The 18,012-nt window shown below is 44.8% G+C and overlaps 1 protein-coding gene across 2 annotated transcripts in view; it reads left to right on the plus strand.

Annotated features, from left to right (window-relative positions):
* IAPP (islet amyloid polypeptide) overlaps window positions 1-18,012 on the plus strand; it is a 586,160-nt gene that overhangs the window by 448,539 nt on the left and 119,609 nt on the right. The window lies entirely within an intron of this gene.

Genomic DNA, 18,012 nt, shown 5'->3' on the forward strand with positions numbered 1-18,012 from the left:
TCAACCAATGAAAAGTGTTATTTTTAGGTCACCTGACCTAGCCTTACATCATTATGAAACCAAAAGTGAAATGAACCAATGAAAAGTGTTATTAACAAGTCACATGACCTGTTATGCTTACGTTACGCGCTCCGGTCCGCGCCCCGGATAGCTTCCGGGTCGCTGCGCTTCGCGCCTCGGTCCGCGCCCCGGTGCACTTCCGGGTGCGCTAACGCGGTACGTCACAAGACGCATTACGCGGCAACGCGATACGTCGCGTTTTCGCGACGCGCCGCGGATCGCTTCCGGGGAGCTGCGTTTCGCGCCTCGGTCCGCGCCCCGGGGCACTTCCGGGTGCGCTCACGCAGTACGTCATAAGACGCATTACGCGGCAACGCGATACCGTCACTATGTTGATTTCTTACCGGTTCGCGGACCGGGTCGCGGCTTTAAATTGAGCTAACGGGAAGCTTCCCGGTTCGCGGACCGGGAGCGAAACAAAAAAAATATTTAAAAAAAATTATTAATAAACATATAAAATATATTTTTGGATTTAAAGAAGAATACATTTTACAGCTATAGATATTAGCTTTTAAAAAACCAATGAAATTCACTGAAAAAACCATAGGTTATAGACCATATATAGTTAGGAATTAGCATTTACAAAACCTTGAAAATTCACTGAAAAAACCATAGGTTATACACCATATATAGTTAGGAATTAGCATTTAAAAAACCTTATTTTACTCACACAAAACCATTGAAATTCCATATATAGTTAGTTGTACTAACTATATATCGCGCACCCGCAATCCACTGCTGATCATGTCACATATTACATCATTCATGACATGGTCAGTGACATCACTGATGACATCACTGATGACATCTCAAATGACATCACTGATGACATCACTGATGACATCTCAAATGACATCACTGATGACATCACTGATGACATCACTGATGACATCTCAAATAACATCACTGATGACATCTCAAATGACATCACTGATGACATCACTGATGACATCTCAAATGACATCATTGATGACATCACTAATGACATCACTGATGACATCACTGATAACATCTCAAATGACATCTCAAATGACATCACTGATGACATCTCATTTGACATTACTGATCACATCACTGATGACATCATTCATGTGATAATACGATGAACCTCTTCAGACTCTAATATAACCTTAGATACACTCAGTGTAAACACAGACTCGCAGATTGTCACTCATCCATGAAGTTACACACACACCTAGTCAGTCATGCAAACAATCAATCACACCTCCATTTCCTTAACTATACAGTTAAACACACCTTACTTATTCAAACATATACTAAAACATATTTACTCACTTATACAATCCTGGATACAAGTTCACAATGATCCATACAGCCACTCACACATTCACTGGCTCTTATGCACAGTTATTTATATATGTCAACTCTCACATGTACTGTATTTTACATATGTACTTACTTTGACATGTAGCACTGAGATATCTATTCACTCACCAATACAGTCATGCACACAGTCAACCACCCATACAGCTGTTTCCACATGCACTTTTGAACCCATACATCTATGCAGAGAGTCATACACCTCCCAGCCACCCATACACACTCTCAGTCTCCCATACAAATACTTGGGCAACCAATCAATAACCCATATAGTTAATCATATAGCTACTGATCAACACATGCAGCAGTTTACAGAACAACAGACATAATGATGCACAAATTAAGACAGTTTAGTCACTAACCCATGCACTCAGTGAGACACATTTAATCACTCACTCATACAGTCAGTCATGCACCTACTAAATCCTTTGTTCAGACACTTCTACATCCACTCATTCTTCAATATGTAAAACATATTTTAACTTTTCAGAAACATACAGTCACTGGATGTTGTCATCAGTGATGTCATCAGTGATGTCATTTGAGATGTCATCAGTGATGTCATCAGTGATGTCACTGACCATGTCATGAATGATGTAATATGTGACATGATCAGCAGTGGATTGCGGGTGCGCGATATATAGTTAGTACAACTAACTATATATGGAATTTCAATGGTTTTGTGTGAGTAAAATAAGGTTTTTTAAATGCTAATTCCTAACTATATATGGTGTATAACCTATGGTTTTTTCAGTGAATATATATATATATATATATATATATTACCTACTGGCGGTCGCCAGTAGGTATATATAGTTAGGATTTTTTCTCTATGGGTTTTTTGAAAATTCTATGTCTAATAACTTTGGCGTTTGTGGACGGAATTGGCTGAAATTTTCAGGAAAATGGCACAATTTGGGGGGGGGTTCGTCCAGTGGGGGCCGAGAAAAAAGGGGGGTCCCAAAACGTGTTTTTAACATTGAGTTTTCCATAGGGCGGTTGGCCTCACTTTTAGCCCGAACGGCTGAATGGATTTGCACGAAACTTGGCAAAATTGAAGGGACTGGTAGCCCGATGTGCCTTTTGAGAAATTAACGTTTAAAAAAAGATATATATCTGTAACAGCGGACCGGGCAGCGGCCCAGGACGCGTACTTTTCGCGCAACGGAGCTTTGTGAAGCGAAGCTGATTGGTTCTCTGGCGTCTGTCAACATTCCAAACAGTCCGTAGCGGCCGCCATCTTGTCTCTCGGTAGGATCGAGAGACAAGAGGAGGCCAAAGCGAAGGGGCAAATGACCATAAGGGGGAATAGTAGATCCTCGCTGACCCCCTAGGTTTGATGTGGAGGTTTTAAAAGGGCCCCGCGGGGCAAAAAAAAAAAATAATAATAATAATCGAACGGCTGAATGGATTTGCACGAAACTTGGTAAAATATTAGGGACTGGTAGCCCGATGTGCCTTTGCTAGGTCTCAATATATGTGCTTCAGTGGATTTTGAGAAATTAACGTTCAAAAAAAGATATATATCTGTAACAGCGCACCGCTTTGCGTACTTTTCGCGTTACGGAGCTTTGCGAAGCGAAGCTGATTGGCTCTCCGGTGTCTGTAAACATTCCAAACAGTACGTAGCGGCCGCCATCTTGTCTCTCGGTAGGATCGAGAGACAAGAGGAGGCCAAACCGAAGGGGCAAATGACCATAAGGGGGCATAGTAGATCCTCGCTGACCCCCTAGGTTTGATGTGGAGGTTTTAAAAGGGCCCCGCGGGGCAAAAAAAAAAAATAATAATAATAATCGAACGGCTGAATGGATTTGCACGAAACTTGGTAAAATATTAGGGACTGGTAGCCCGATGTGCCTTTGCTATGTCTCAATATATGTGCTTCAGTGCATTTTGAGAAATTAACGTTCAAAAACAAGATATATATCTGTAACAGCGCTCCGCTTCGCGGAGATAAAATTATATCTGTATTACCTAGCTGTTGCTAACACCAGTTAGCGACGGCTAGTAGGAGATAGCGACCATCTTGGGTCCCACTTTGCATGTGAGTGATATTTATCACTAATGACATGCAAAGTGGGCATGCCAAGATGTTAGCGACTGGAAACAGTCGCTAACATCGCTATCTCCTATTATCAACTTTTGGAAATATTCGAGATAAGCGCGAATATCTCCAAAAAGTAACAGCTGCCCTGAGCAGTTCTTAGCCATGTTATCCAATGGGAGGTGGATAACATGGCTAAGAGCATTAGCTCGGTAATGCATGAATATCGCGGAGTTTTCAGCGATATTAATGCATTGCGCTCGTTTTTTATCGTATTTGCGATAAACCTTGATAATAGCAAGGTTTATCTGCGATAATTTCTGACGGTAAAAAAATCTTTGCAATGCATCGTTAGGGATAAATATCGCTTAACTTTGGTAATATGCCCCAACGTCTGTTAACGTTCGATTCGAAGGAAATCAGGAATTGTTGAAAAACATTGTGTGCGCCATCTTGTCTTTTTTCAAATGCCACACTTTTGTCGTGCACGGCAGCCATTTTAGATGCCTTGACCAGACCCACTCTGTGCACGCTGTCGATCCTTAGCATGGCTCCCCACCCTCGCAAGCATCTCACCCAGGCAGTGGTCACCCCCGCTCTCTGTCTTATGCATGGGTAATAAACCTCCCCCCATCTGCGCTGCTGTTCCCTGAGAATCACACCCTGTGCCCGCCCGACACCTCCCTTTCGCCCTATTCACTACCGCACCCTCTGACACTCCTTTTCCTCTGTGTCCGATTGTCCAGGCCGGTCCTAGGCTATCAGCTAGCCCTGCAGATGTAGTTTATGGCCACAGCTGTAAAGAATCACCCCTCTTCAAAGGAGTTATAGTAGATCAAGGCCCACACTCGATGAGATCCGTCACAGCAGAAGCGTTGCTATTATCTGAAAACCATCCTGTATTGTGATTGGGGAGGGGACCGAGCGTGAAGCGGAAGATTCCAGGGATGACTCTTTGTACATCAAAGTTTTTACAATTATGTGTCACATTAAAAATATATAGCACTCCGACAAAGTAGTAAGATTATAAAACTTTAATAATTTATAAATATATACAAGAAAACAAAAATAGTAATAACATATAAACATTTTTAGGGAAAAACAACGAAGTAGCGGTCGGCTGTGCGAATAGTCCCAACGCAGCACAACGTCCAGATTTCCGGCGTGGGGCGTCGCGGGGGGTGGGTCATCAGTAGCAAACTGTTGTGCGAATAGTTCCAAGGCAGCAGAACGCGCCGAAATCTAGATGACACGAAAGTGATGTCTAGTAAGTTGCCACCCAGCAAATAACGGCGTGGGGCGTCGCGGGGGGTGGGTCATCAGTAGCAAACTGTTGTGCGAATAGTTCCAAGGCAGCAGAACGATGGCACCAAGGTGATGTCCAGTAAGTTGCCGCACTGGTTTTGGTATCCTACAATGCTGCTCCGAATAACGGCGTGGGGCGCCCCGGGGGAGGCGGCGTGAACGGGCCTCTCCAGGTGGAGTCTCATCTGTTTTAGTGGGGCGCCCCTTTACCGTTTCAGTTGCCATTCCGTCCGCTTTTGGTCCACTGTGTCAAAATCCGCCATTCAGCTGAGTTGCGCCCACTCTTGCGGTGCAGCGATAGGCGGCTGCCACAGGACTCTCAAAATGGCGGCAGGCTCTTTCCTTTTTGGGCGTGGTCCACTGAAATGGCCCTGGGACACCTTGGAAATCGGACGCTTGTCTGCTAGGTCTTGGACCCCATTCTCGAAAGCGTCCCCTCCGCCTTGAGAATTCATCAAAAGTTTTGGGGCCCCGACTCCTGCAGGCTTCTGGTGGGGAGCGGCTGCCATGATTGCTCGCGGAATGACCACGACGGAGCTATGAGATGGTGGTGCTCTCATGCTGACGCCAGTTTAGTCTGAAACATCCAGAAACAAGGTGGGGCTTTCATCGTTTGGGGGAAAAAAAAAGTTTTCATCCAATGAAAAGTGTTGTTTTTAGGTCATATGATCAAGCCTTCCATCATTCGGAAACCAAAAGTAAAATGAACCAATGAAAAGTTTTATAAACAAGTCACATGACCTGTTATGCGGCATAGGGTATAAAATGCGGAGAAAATACGTTGGCACGTGAGGCGGCGTCAGTAGCGGACCGATGTGCGAATAGGCCGAAGGCAGCACAACGCGCCAAGATCCGGATGGCACCGAGGTGGTGTCTAGTAAGTTGTCGCACTTCTGTGGCCATCCTACAATGTTGAAAGTCGGCGTGGGGCGCCCCGTTGGCCTGTGAGATGGCGTCAGTAGCGGACCGATGTGCGAATGGGGCCAAAGGCAGCGCAACAATATTTTCTGACTGACACCACAAGGCGCTGAGATGCCAAGATCCGGATGGCACCGAGATGATGTCTAAGTTGCGGACTGATGTGCGAATGGGGCCAAAGGCAGCGTAACAATATTTTTTGTATGGAAGATACCACTAGGCGTTGAGATGCCAAGATTCGGATGGCACTGAGGTGATGTCTAGCAAGTTGGTGTGGTCATCCTACAATGCTGAAACTCGGCGTGGGTCGCCCCATTAGCCTGTGAGATGGCGTCAGTAGCGGACCGATGTGCGAATAGGCCGAAGGCAGCACAACGCGCCAAGATCCGGATGTCACCGTGGTGGTTTCATAGTTGAGAGGCACTTCATCTGCAGTGGGGCGCCGAGATCCGGATGGCACCGAGGTGATGTCTAGCAAGTTGCTGTACTGGTGTGGTCATCCTACAATGCTGAAACTCGGCGTGGGTCGCCCCATTAGCCTGTGAGATGGCGTCAGTAGCGGACCGATGTGCGAATGGGGCCAAAGGCAGCGCAACAATATTTTCTGAAGAGAAGACACCAAAAGGTGCTGACATTCCAAGATCCGGATGGCACCGAGGTGGTGTCTAGCAAGCTATGCAGTTGAGTTGTGTGCGCACTTGCGGCGAATAGGTCGAAGGCAGCATAACAATGTTTTCTGAATAGGAGACACCACAAGGCGTTGAGATTCGGTTACCACCGAGGTGATGTCTAGCAAGTTGCCGCACTGGTGTGGCCATCCTACAATACTGCTCCGAATAACGGCGTGGGGTGCCCGAAGGGGGGGGGAGCCGGCGTGAATGGGCCTTCCTAGGTGGAGGCTCGTCTGCTGTAGTGGGGCGCCCCTTTACCGTTTCAGTTGCCATTCAGCTGAGTTTCGGCTGCTCTTGATGCTACAGCGACAGGCGGCTGCAAGAGGACTCTCAAAATGGCGGCCTGTTCTTTGGATTTGGGCCTGGTCCACTAAAATGGCCCTGGGACACCTTAGAACTCGGATGCTCGATTTTCTTTTCCTTTCCTGTACATGCAAAAAAAGGTAAATGCCCGGTACGTTACACGCTTCATCTGCCACGATGAACTCTCCAGAGGAACCGAAAAAAAATATAGTTGTGGTAACTATACCATGCATCGTCATATGGAGAGGTGGCACCAATTAATTATAGTGCTGCATAAAAGAGAGATTTGGAGGAGAACCCCTGACCTGCTAGTACATTCATCAAAGAAGTGGCACTGAGAGCTTCAGAGGCAAGGGAAACGGTCCCAAATATTTAGAAGAACTTTGGAAAGATTAAAATGACATGTTTAGATTGTGGCAAATTAATTTCATGTGGACAGATGAGTGTTACTCTAATAAATACAGCATATGAACATCATCATAGTCGATGGTTGGTAGAGACATTTTGACTATATCCTGGACCTGCCCGTCCTCGCCCAAAATGGCGCCGGAATAAATGGGACTCGTAACTCCTTGTTGTGTACTGGTTGCAGAACCTTGAAATCACGAGATACGTATGCAGTTTTGAAGCACATGGCGGGGACGAGAATTGATTGAATATTTCGACATCCCTATTGATATTAAGTTCTGATGTGTTATTGATTACTGTACTGTTGAAAGTTCGAATTAACGTCACCCATGGTACTTGCCCGCAAATGTATATCTAGATAATTTTATTGTAACTGGCCCTGTCGTATTTTAATTATAAAATGTACGTCCACCGATTCCGTAACTGTTAGACACCTTAGTTCTTGCAACCTAATGGCCCACCCGTTACGTTCCTCTACAGTGTAAATGTCTATTCATCATATACGATTACAGTTTGCTCTGTGGCAGGCCCAAGTGGTTATAGGCTCGTATTTGTATAATGAAATTTTCACAATAAAGGTTTTTAAAAGAAAACATGGTAGTAGTATACACATTGGTAAAGTTTTTAATAATAGTGACTGTTTTAGAATCATTAAAAGGCAAGTGAAATAAAGCAGACCAATTACATGAAGGGTAAAAGGTATAATACGAAGGAACGCAGTAAAGATAAATGGTCAAGGGCTGTTGTGTTTTCTATTCCTGCAACATAAAGTGATCGATAAGAATCTCATATTCAGGCGTATCGGCGACTAAGACAGCAGGTCGACCCTCTTTTGCTCAACGGCTCCGTCATGGGACGAAGAAACGCTCTTTTTCTCGAAAAAAGAATATATTTTACTTGCAGGACAGTTGTAAAATTTCCGGGAAAGTACATTAGCCTGGAACATTATAACATATATTTAAGAAAAAATAATGTTCGGAAGTAATGAAAAGCGTAATTTTTAGGTCATATGACCAAGCCTTTCATCATTACAATAAGAAAAGTAAAATGAACCAATGAAAAGTTTTATTAACAAGTCACATGACTTGTTATGCTTACGTTACGCGCTGCGCGCCCCGGATGACTTCCGGATGCGCTAACGCGGCGCGTCATATGACGCATTACGCGACAACGCAGGTACAGAATATAGTCAAAATGTCTCCACCAACCAGCGGTCGGAACACAACCCCTTTCAGCAGGCTAAATAGTTCTGTTAAATGACAACAGAAGGGACAGGCAACAAGAACCATCAGTCAAAGAGGGGAGAGCTAGTTCTTCTCTACCGGGTTACATTGGGGCGCTACCGGAACTGATCGAATTGGTAGTCTACAGTGCTTCTGGATGTTTCAGACTGAAGCTGGGGTTAGCATGAGAGCAGCACCATTTCGTAGCTCCGTCGTGGTCATTCCGCAACCAATCATGGCAGCCGTTCTTTATCGTTATTTTGGGCGGGGTGGGTGGCGGAGCCGAGCTGTTTTGCAGCCATCATTGTGTGGAGTTCAGTTCATCTCACTAGTTTTGTATTTGTCATGAGGGGTTGTTCCTAATGTTTCTATTTTAGCGAGGTCAAAAAGAGATCCCATTAGTGGCCTACTGATTTTGCTCGATTCCTTTTCTTTTTTTTTTACACGATTTTTCGTTATCTGCAAAGACTAAACAGAGTATTGCGACTCTGTGTTTGTTTGTAAATAGAGAATGAACCAAAGAGAACTAATTCTAAAACAGTAAATACTTGGATAACAATCAATCAAATGGAGAGAGAAGCAGGCACGACGGATTACAATGGGGGCAAAGACCTGCGTTAACTACCTTTCACTATCTGCAAAGAGAGAGTACTCCTAATAGAAATGAGGGGGGGGGGGCACCATTCAAAGCAGATCAGTGTGCATAAACACGAAAATGTTTTCACTTACCACGTACTTGACATTCGACAGCTTATGATATTTGCTATTAAAAAACCATTGAAATTCACTGAAAAAACCATAGGTTATAGACCATATATAGTTAGGAATTAGCATTTACAAAACCTTGAAAATTCACTGAAAAAACCATAGGTTATAGACCATATATAGTTAGGAATTAGCATTTAAAAAACCTTATTTTACTCACACAAAACCATTGAAATTCCATATATAGTTAGTTGCACTAACTATATATCGCGCACCCGCAATCCACTGCTGATCATGTCACATATTACATCATTCATGACATGGTCAGTGACATCACTGATGACATCACTGATGACATCTCAAATGACATCACTGATGACATCTCACATGACATCACTGATGACATCATCTAGTGTCTGTGTGTTTTTGTAAAGTTTAAATATGTTTTACATATTGAAGAATGAGTGGATGTATAAGTGTCTGGATGAAGGATTTAGTAGGTGCGTGACTGACTGTATGAGTGAGTGATTAAATGTGTCTCACTGAATGCATGGGTTAGTGACTAAACTGTCTTAATTTGTGCATCATTATGTCTGTTGTTCTGTAAACTGCTGCATGTGTTGATCATTAGCTATACGAGAGGCTATATGTGTTATTAATTGGTTGCCCAAGTATTTCTATGGGAGATTGAGTTTGTGTAGGGGTGGCTGGAAGGTGTGTGACTCTATGCATAGATGTGTGAGCAGTTTATTCACTAGGTGTATGAGTTCAAGAGTGCATGTGGAAACAGCTACATGGGCAGTTGACTGTGTGCATGAGTGTATTGATGAGTGAATGGATATCTCAATGCTACATGTCATAGTAAGTACATATGTAAAACACAGTACATGTGAGAGTTGGCATATATAAATAACTGTGCATGAGAGCCACTGAATGAGTGAGTAGTTGTATCGATCATTGTGAACTTGTATCAGGGATTGTATAAGAGAGTAAATATGTGTTAGTATATGTTTCAATAAGTAAGGTGTGTTTAACTGTATAGTTGAAGAAATGGAGGTGAGATTGTTTCTTTGCATGACTGACTGGGTGTGTGAGTAACTCCATGGATGAGTGGCAGTGTGTGAGTGTCTGTATACACTGAGTGTATCTAAGGTTATATTAGAGTCTGAAGAGGTTTATCGTATTAGCACAAGAATGATGTCAAATGAGATGTCATCAGTGATGTCATCAGTGATGTCATTTGAGATGTCATCAGTGATGTCATCAGTGATGTCACTGACCATGTCATGAATGATGTAATATGTGACATGATCAGCAGTGGATTGCGGGTGCGCGATATATAGTTAGTGCAACTAACTATATATGGAATTTCAATGGTTTTGTGTGAGTAAAATAAGGTTTTTTAAATGCTAATTCCTAACTATATATGGTCTATAACCTATGGTTTTTTCAGTGAATTTTCAAGGTTTTGTAAATGCTAATTCCTAACTATATATGGTCTATAACCTATGGTTTTTTCAGTGAATATATATATATATATATATATATTATGCATACGATTAGCGCAGTGCTATCCACGCCAAAGATGGCAGTGTGGTAAGCTTAGGCTTAAAAACTTTGCCTGCCCAGAAGTGCTAAGGAGGTTTACCCAAAGCCCTACAGGATTAATGTCTGGGTAAAATTGACGCTGGTCTGGTTTGTAATTTGGCTGACAGTGGTGATGTGCTTAGTAAGGATATTTGATGGTGATTACGTCCCGGACATTGAAGATCCCAATCTAGCATCAAGGTAGCTAAGCAAGCAGTAAGGATTACACATAGTGTTTCAAATGAGTCTCAGCCCAACTGAGTAGCCTCACTGCTGCAAGACGTTGTCTATTCGGTGGACCTGGAGTATCAAATCCTGGGTCCAGCTGATTCTGGCCACGTGCCGTACACCTTCCATTTGTACCTATATGCCATCTTATCTCCAGGGTGGTTCACTAGTGACAGGGATAGGACCACCATAATGAAATTGTTTCTGATCTACTGTCTCATGCTTCCATGTTTGAGGTAGATCCTCATCTCAGAGTAAACAACTATAAACATTTTATACAAAGTGCCCATTTTGGATGGTCGGCCCGCACTCTTTGCTCCAAAGCTAATTGTATTGACCACAGTGCTCTCTCCCCAAAACTGATATGTGTAAATTGTCAATCCCAAATAACAAGGACTTTACCCCCCTTATAAGACACTAGTATATCGTACCAGTGGTACCCAGTGCATGGGTGGTAAAGGGGTCCACAGGGCTTGCAGAGCTGATTGTGCCACCCTGAGTGACCTAAGTAAATTACCGACAGCAGGCCTGGCATTGCAGACTGCAGGAGCAGTGCAAACTGCTCTAACTTGACTCTGCCCTCACCATGTGGGGCAGAGTCATTGCCCTGTCTATAATTTATATCAGTCGCCCATAAGGAATGTCGCCTAAAACCCAAGAGGCAGGGTCTAGCATATTACAGGTGTGGGCATGTACGTGCAACCTTATATGTCCTGTTAGTGCCATTTACCATTGAAGGATACCATATGTGATAAAAGGTCCATAGGATAACATGCGTTGGTTGCCGAGGTTGGCAACTTAATTATGGTACAGCCTAAATAGGTCACGTTTGATATCAAACAACGTGCCTTCTCACCCCTGTCAAGAATATCGTGCCAGGGCTGATGTTGCATGCACCCAGGTGGCTACCTTGAAGGCTGTCCACCTGGTTGACCCAGCTTTCCGGTGCTCTGGCTGATATCACGCACTTGCTGCTGCCAAGACAGGATTCTGACTTCCTGCCAGGCAGTGCATACAGTCCCATGAGTGAGGAACAAAGGGCTAGGCAGGAAGGAGGTCATACCTCCTTCCTCCAGAAGTGAAGTGTTACATCAAGGCGGTGAGCTTCAAAGGCTACACTGGTTCTGATATGCATCCAGGCTGCCTCCCAAAGGAAGGAACAACCATCCCACTGCCCTAGGCACATTTGCACCTGGGCAGGCAAGAAGATTAGATAGTAAAGAGGCATACGCCCATCGAAGGATGGGTTACCTGGTCTGTAGAGGAGAGGAAGACTTCTGCTATTTTTAACGTGGGATAAATAGAGGGTTCTGGGTAGAAAAGTTGACCTACACCTCTGGATGTAGATTAGCAGGTAGGATTAGTAGCCCATTTGCCAATAGCACCCACACCCCTCATGCACCTAAATCTATAATGCAAGGGCTACCCCTGACACCAGAACTTCAGTTCTGAACAACCTGCATCGAAGAGGACAAAGACGAACGAGTCCCATGTCAGTGACAACAAGACTCACACAAAGCAAAAGAGGCATGCTCTGTCTCTGTGACAGCACTCCTAGACCTGCCTGATAGAGACTCGCCCTTGGGTAACTCTCCTTTCCCCCAGATAGAGGGACCCCCTATGAGAGCCTGAAGCACCCTCAGACTCCGCTAGAGTAGCAACACTAGGCCTTTGCAATCTGCAGGTAAAACAACCCTGCGGATCCAAAGAATTGGTGGCCATCTGGCCCACTGAGGGATCACCCAAATACAGAAGGTTTAGTGCTCTAAAGAAACTGCAGACCTGCGTATCATGAAGTTACAGGCATGTGCCACATTCCCCTGGATCACCAGGCATCGAAGTAACTTTTTCCAAGGATTACCACTGCCAAGGGTCGCTGGTCACCAGTCTAGCAACCAAACTCTGCACTCGACACTGCACCTAGAGGGAACTCCATCTGACCTTCGAACGACATCAGCAATCATCCCATTGTTGTGCTTTTGCATCTTGGTCCCAACAGCACCATGCAAACGGTAAAGGCTGTTCTCCCATGGCGCCAATTCAGCACCAGGGTCAGTCAAGGCAACTCTGTACCCGAGCTCCACGGGCTGGGTAAAATTGAACTGACTGTCATGGGACCCACATCACCTTTACCCTGCAAGGGTTCCACACAACTCAAACTGCAAGTGACCGATTGTCACTAGTGTCTTGTCCTATTGACCTCAATGATAAAGTTTCACTGTATTATGTTGCACTAATTTTATATTGCTCCTAAAATCTATAAATAGAGTTACAGGTATGCTATTGCATTTGTTTTAGTGTCTAAGGGCCAGATGTACGACCTTGTTATTTTGCGAGTCGCAAATTATGCTCAATTGCGAGTTGCAATGTGCGACTTGCAAAATTACATGCATTGTTTGTGATTCTCAATGAGGTTGCAAATTGCATGCCTCATCAATATTCATCGCAATTTGCAACCCCATTAAGAATGTCTGGCCCTCTCAGGTATAGTAGCCTGCAGGGCTCAGCAGACCTCCATGTCTCTGACTGCTTCTATATATTTTTTTATTCAACAGTAACTCAAAATACGTATACATACATTTGTCATAACTTCATATATGCATATGTTTAGAAAACAATCCCCAAATGCCTAAACCAATTTTACGTTTCTTCACCCCTTTAACTGAATACAGACTTAACTCTAAATTAAATAAATTATACATCTTTGCCCTCCATCGTTCAAAGGAAGGAGGGTCAAGTTGTAACCTTTCATCTGCAATACAGAGCCGGGCAACAGCCACAGCTATAACAATCAAATGTCGGTGTTTATACAAGGGAGTACCCTTCCCAAGTTCAGGTCCCGTACCCAAAAGCATAATTACAGATGTAATAACAATCGGAATCCCATTAATTATTGACAAAAATTGCTCTATACTGACAATATTAGTTGTCAAATGACCACAACTAAAGAAAATATGCCGAATATCGGCATTATCCCCCCGCACCGAAAACATTTACTATCTTGTCCAGTCGTCCATTTGAGCATGCGTGCCAGCGTATAATATAAATGAAAGAATGTTTTGAAACATTGCACTTTCAAGTTAGCAGAGAGCAAAGCTTCCCTGGATCTTATGATAACATCTTTTAAGAATATATTATCTACTCCCAAAATCATTGACCATTTAGCATTATGTTTGTCTAAATCATCCTTTCTATGCAACAATAATAACTTATAGACCTCCGGGACATCATCAACACCTCCTTCGACACCGCCACCTTCCCTGAGAGCTGGAAGCACGCCGAAATCAGCGCTCTACTAAAGAAACCAACAGCGGACCCCACCGAACTCAAGAATTCAAGAATTACCGCCCCATCTCGCTCCTCCCGTTTCCAGCCAAAGTCATCGAGAAGACCGTCAACAAGCAGCTGGTCGCCTTCCTCGAGACGAATGGATCCCTCGACCCCTCACAGTCTGGCTTCCGAGCCAACCACAGCACCGAGACCGCCCTCATCGCTGCCACCGATGACATCCGAGCCCTGCTGGACAACGGCGAAACAGCAGCCCTCATCCTCCTAGACCTCTCCGCGGCGTTCGACACTGTTTGCCACCGCACCCTAGTGCAGCGCCTCAGCAACATCGGAATCCAGGAAAAGGCTCTGGAGTGGATCATCTCCTTCCTCGCTGGAAGGATACAGAGAGTACGCCTGCCACCGTTCAGATCTGCAGCCACGGAAGTCATCTGCGGCGTTCCTAAGGGCTCCTCGCTCAGCCCCACCCTCTTCAACATCTACATGAGCCCCATTGCGGCCATCGCACGCCAACACAACCTCAACATCATCTCCTACGCCGACGACACCCAGCTGATCCTCTCCCTGACCAACGACCCCGCCGCCGCCAGAACCAACCTCCACGAAGGGATAAAAGACGTAGCCGAGTGGATGACGACCAGCCGCCTGAAACTGAACTCAGACAAGACGGAAGTCCTCATCCTAGGCTCCTCGCCCTCCGCCTGGGACGACTCCTGGTGGCCCCCCGCCCTGGGCACCGCACCCAAACCGACAGACCACGCACGCAACCTGGGCTTCATCCTGGACTCCTTCCTCCCTCTCCATGACCAGACAAGTCAACGCCGTCTCCGCGTCCTGTTTCAAGATCCTGCGCATGCTACGGAAGATCTTCCGGTGGATCCCCACCGAGACCAGGAAGACGGTCACCCAGGCCCTCGTCACCAGCCGACTGGACTACGGCAACGCCCTCTACGCCGGAACCACCGCCAAGCTCCAGAAGAGACTCCAGCTGATCCAGAACGCCTCAGCCAGACTCATCCTCGACATCCCCCGACGCAGCCACATCTCCGGACATCTGAGAGACCTGCACTGGCTCCCCGTCAACAAGAGAATCACCTTCCGTCTCCTCACCCACGCACACAAAGCCCTACACGACCATGGCCCGAGCTATCTCAACAACCGCCTCAACTTCTACGCTCCCAAACGCCACCTCCGATCGACCAACCACGCCCTCGCCGCCGTCCCCCGCATCCGAAGAGCGACAACAGGAGGAAGGTCCTTCTCCTACCTGGCCGCCAAGACCTGGAACACCCACCCGACCGACCTTCGCCTGACCCAAGACCACCTCTCCTTCAGGAAGAAGCTCAAGACCTGGCTGTTCGAGCAGTAGCGGCACCCAACCCCCCCCCCAAGCGCCTTGAGACCCTCCGGGTGAGTAGTGCGCTCTATAAATGCCTTGATTGATTGATTGATTGATTGGAAACCGGCCTAATTTTTCTCTGAGTAATAAAATCTCGGACTTGAAGAAATTTAAATAAATGAGATTTAGACAGATTATGTTGTCTAGAGAGCGCTTCCAAAGACATAAGGGAACCACAAGTGTAAAAAAAAAACCCTAATTGAGCAATACCTTTTGCCCTCCAACCTAGAGCAATATTTTCCCAAAAAATAGTGGGAAGAAGCCTTACAGCATTTGCAGGGGTGTACCGAGTCAGTTTCTCAGCTAGACATAACTTACGTACTCTTTTCCATACATTAAAAGCAGATATCATCTATTTGTTTGAATAAACACTGTCGAGCCTCTGGTCCGAACAAAATTTGAAAAATTGAAGGGGCCTCTGCGGCATTGCCTATATCTTCCCCCGTCCATAGGATCCGCATCTTTAAACATGTATAAAAATCCGGGATAACGAAACCCCCCCAATTGGTAGAGTCAGGAATCTCATGGCAATTCTAGGTTTTACTTATACCCACAGAAACTTAGAGCAGATAGATTGCAAATGTTGAAGTTGGGACCCTGTAATTTCTAAGGGTACAGCTCTAAACACATATGAAACCTTGGGCAAAACATTCATCTTAATGATATTACTTCTGCCAATCAGTGTGAGGTGTAGTCGTGATTCCTGAATATTGCGTACTAGCATAGTCCACTTAGCATCAACTAAATCAAGCAAAGACTAGCTGATTTTAATGCCCAGGTAAATTACTTCTTTCGTAACTCGAGTGTCATCCAGAGTCACCTTTTCAGTGATTAAGACTTGCGTCTTAGTAACATTTAGTTTATAGCCGGATACTTGACCAAATAATGTAGCTAGCTGTTCAATCTCTTGGAGCGCAGAATACGGATCCGTAGTGGTTACTGCAATGTCGTCTGCATCTGCAAACACAGCGTAAGGGATATTATGCGCCCTGAATGGCTTAATCAAGGAATTGTTGCTTAGCCGTTCAATGAACGGATTTATATATATAATGCAAAAGCAGTTGGGAGCAGGGGCAACTCTGCCTTGTGCCCCTGGTGATATGCACTATCTCTGATAATAGACCCATTGAAGCGATCTTCGTGACCGGTGAAGTGTACAGAACCTGTAGGGCAGTGACAAACCGTTTACCAAAACCCAAACGAGACATCAATTCCCATAGGTACGCCCACTCCACACGGTCGAACGACTTTTCTGCGTCCAATAAAATTAAGCCTTATTCACGCTTTTCAGTCTGAGCAACATCGAAAAGCGTCACCACCTTATTAACATGCGTAACTGTGCTATGCTCAGAGATAAAGCCATGTTGAGTCTGCGAAACTAAGGAACTGATGATTTTAGACAAACGGGTGGCCAAAATGTTTGAGTACATTTTACCATTGCAGTTCAATAATGAAATCAGCCTGTAAGAGTAAGACCCCACCAATTCCGGATCTTTACCCTTTTTACTAAAAACCACAATAGTGGCTTCTGCCCAAGATTTAGGGGCAAGTCCCTCCTGTGCAGCCCTGAATGTGCTCAGCAAGTCAGCAAAGCTTGTAAATCTCAGCCGAGTTTTGTCGGGTCCAGCACCCTTCCCTAAAGCTAATCCGTTGACTGAAGCTTCTAGCTCTTCCATCATAATTGGACCATACAACATTGCTATCTCGCTAGAATGTAGCTGTGCTGTAACCCCATCCCAAAAATTATAAACATTCATGAAAAATTCATGGTATCCCTTTAGGATCCTGACAAACTGTACCTGCACTATCTTTCAGAGCACTAATACGGCTCATGGATTCTTTCATACGTAGCCGCAGAACCAGGCATCGGCAAACAGCTTCCCCAAATTCATGAATTTGCTTTTTGTGAGCCAAATATTTTCTAGCGTTTTCCATGTTCCATACTCCTTGGATTTTAGCCCTTGCTTGCTCAGTGGCCTCTTCTAACTCTAGAATATTGTCCGCCTGTGACATAACTCCCTGAATTAGTTTACCCTCAGCGTCTCTGAGCAACGCATACAACTCCTGCATCTCCATTTTTCTCTTCCGATTCTGCTGAAGGACAAAACTTAAAACCTCGCCTCCGAAGCATGCCTTGAAGGAGTCCCATACTATTGCATAGTGGGCAGAGTGTCTATTGATAGAAAAAAACATCAATCCACCTAGACATATGACCTTTAAAATCTTTCTTCAAGCAAAGTTTCCAGTCAAATGAAAATGTTTTTAAAGGCAGATAATGAGCAGACGCAGTGACTACATGTATGATTGGAGAATGATCAGACGCAATCCTCGGCAAAATTTGAATTGAAGCCACACCCAATGACAGAGCAGATAAGAAAAAATAATCTAAACGAGTAAACTTTTTATGGGGAAAAGAATAGGTGAACCCAGGGTCTGTCGGATTTAATTTACCCCAGATATCAATCAAACCGTGATCATTTAAAAGGTTAAGCAGGGCTTTAAACACTTGTGGTTTCCGCCCACTATAGCTTC

Source organism: Lissotriton helveticus, chromosome 1_1 (genome assembly GCF_964261635.1).
Source record: "Lissotriton helveticus chromosome 1_1, aLisHel1.1, whole genome shotgun sequence".
Lineage (NCBI taxonomy): Eukaryota > Metazoa > Chordata > Amphibia > Caudata > Salamandridae > Lissotriton > Lissotriton helveticus.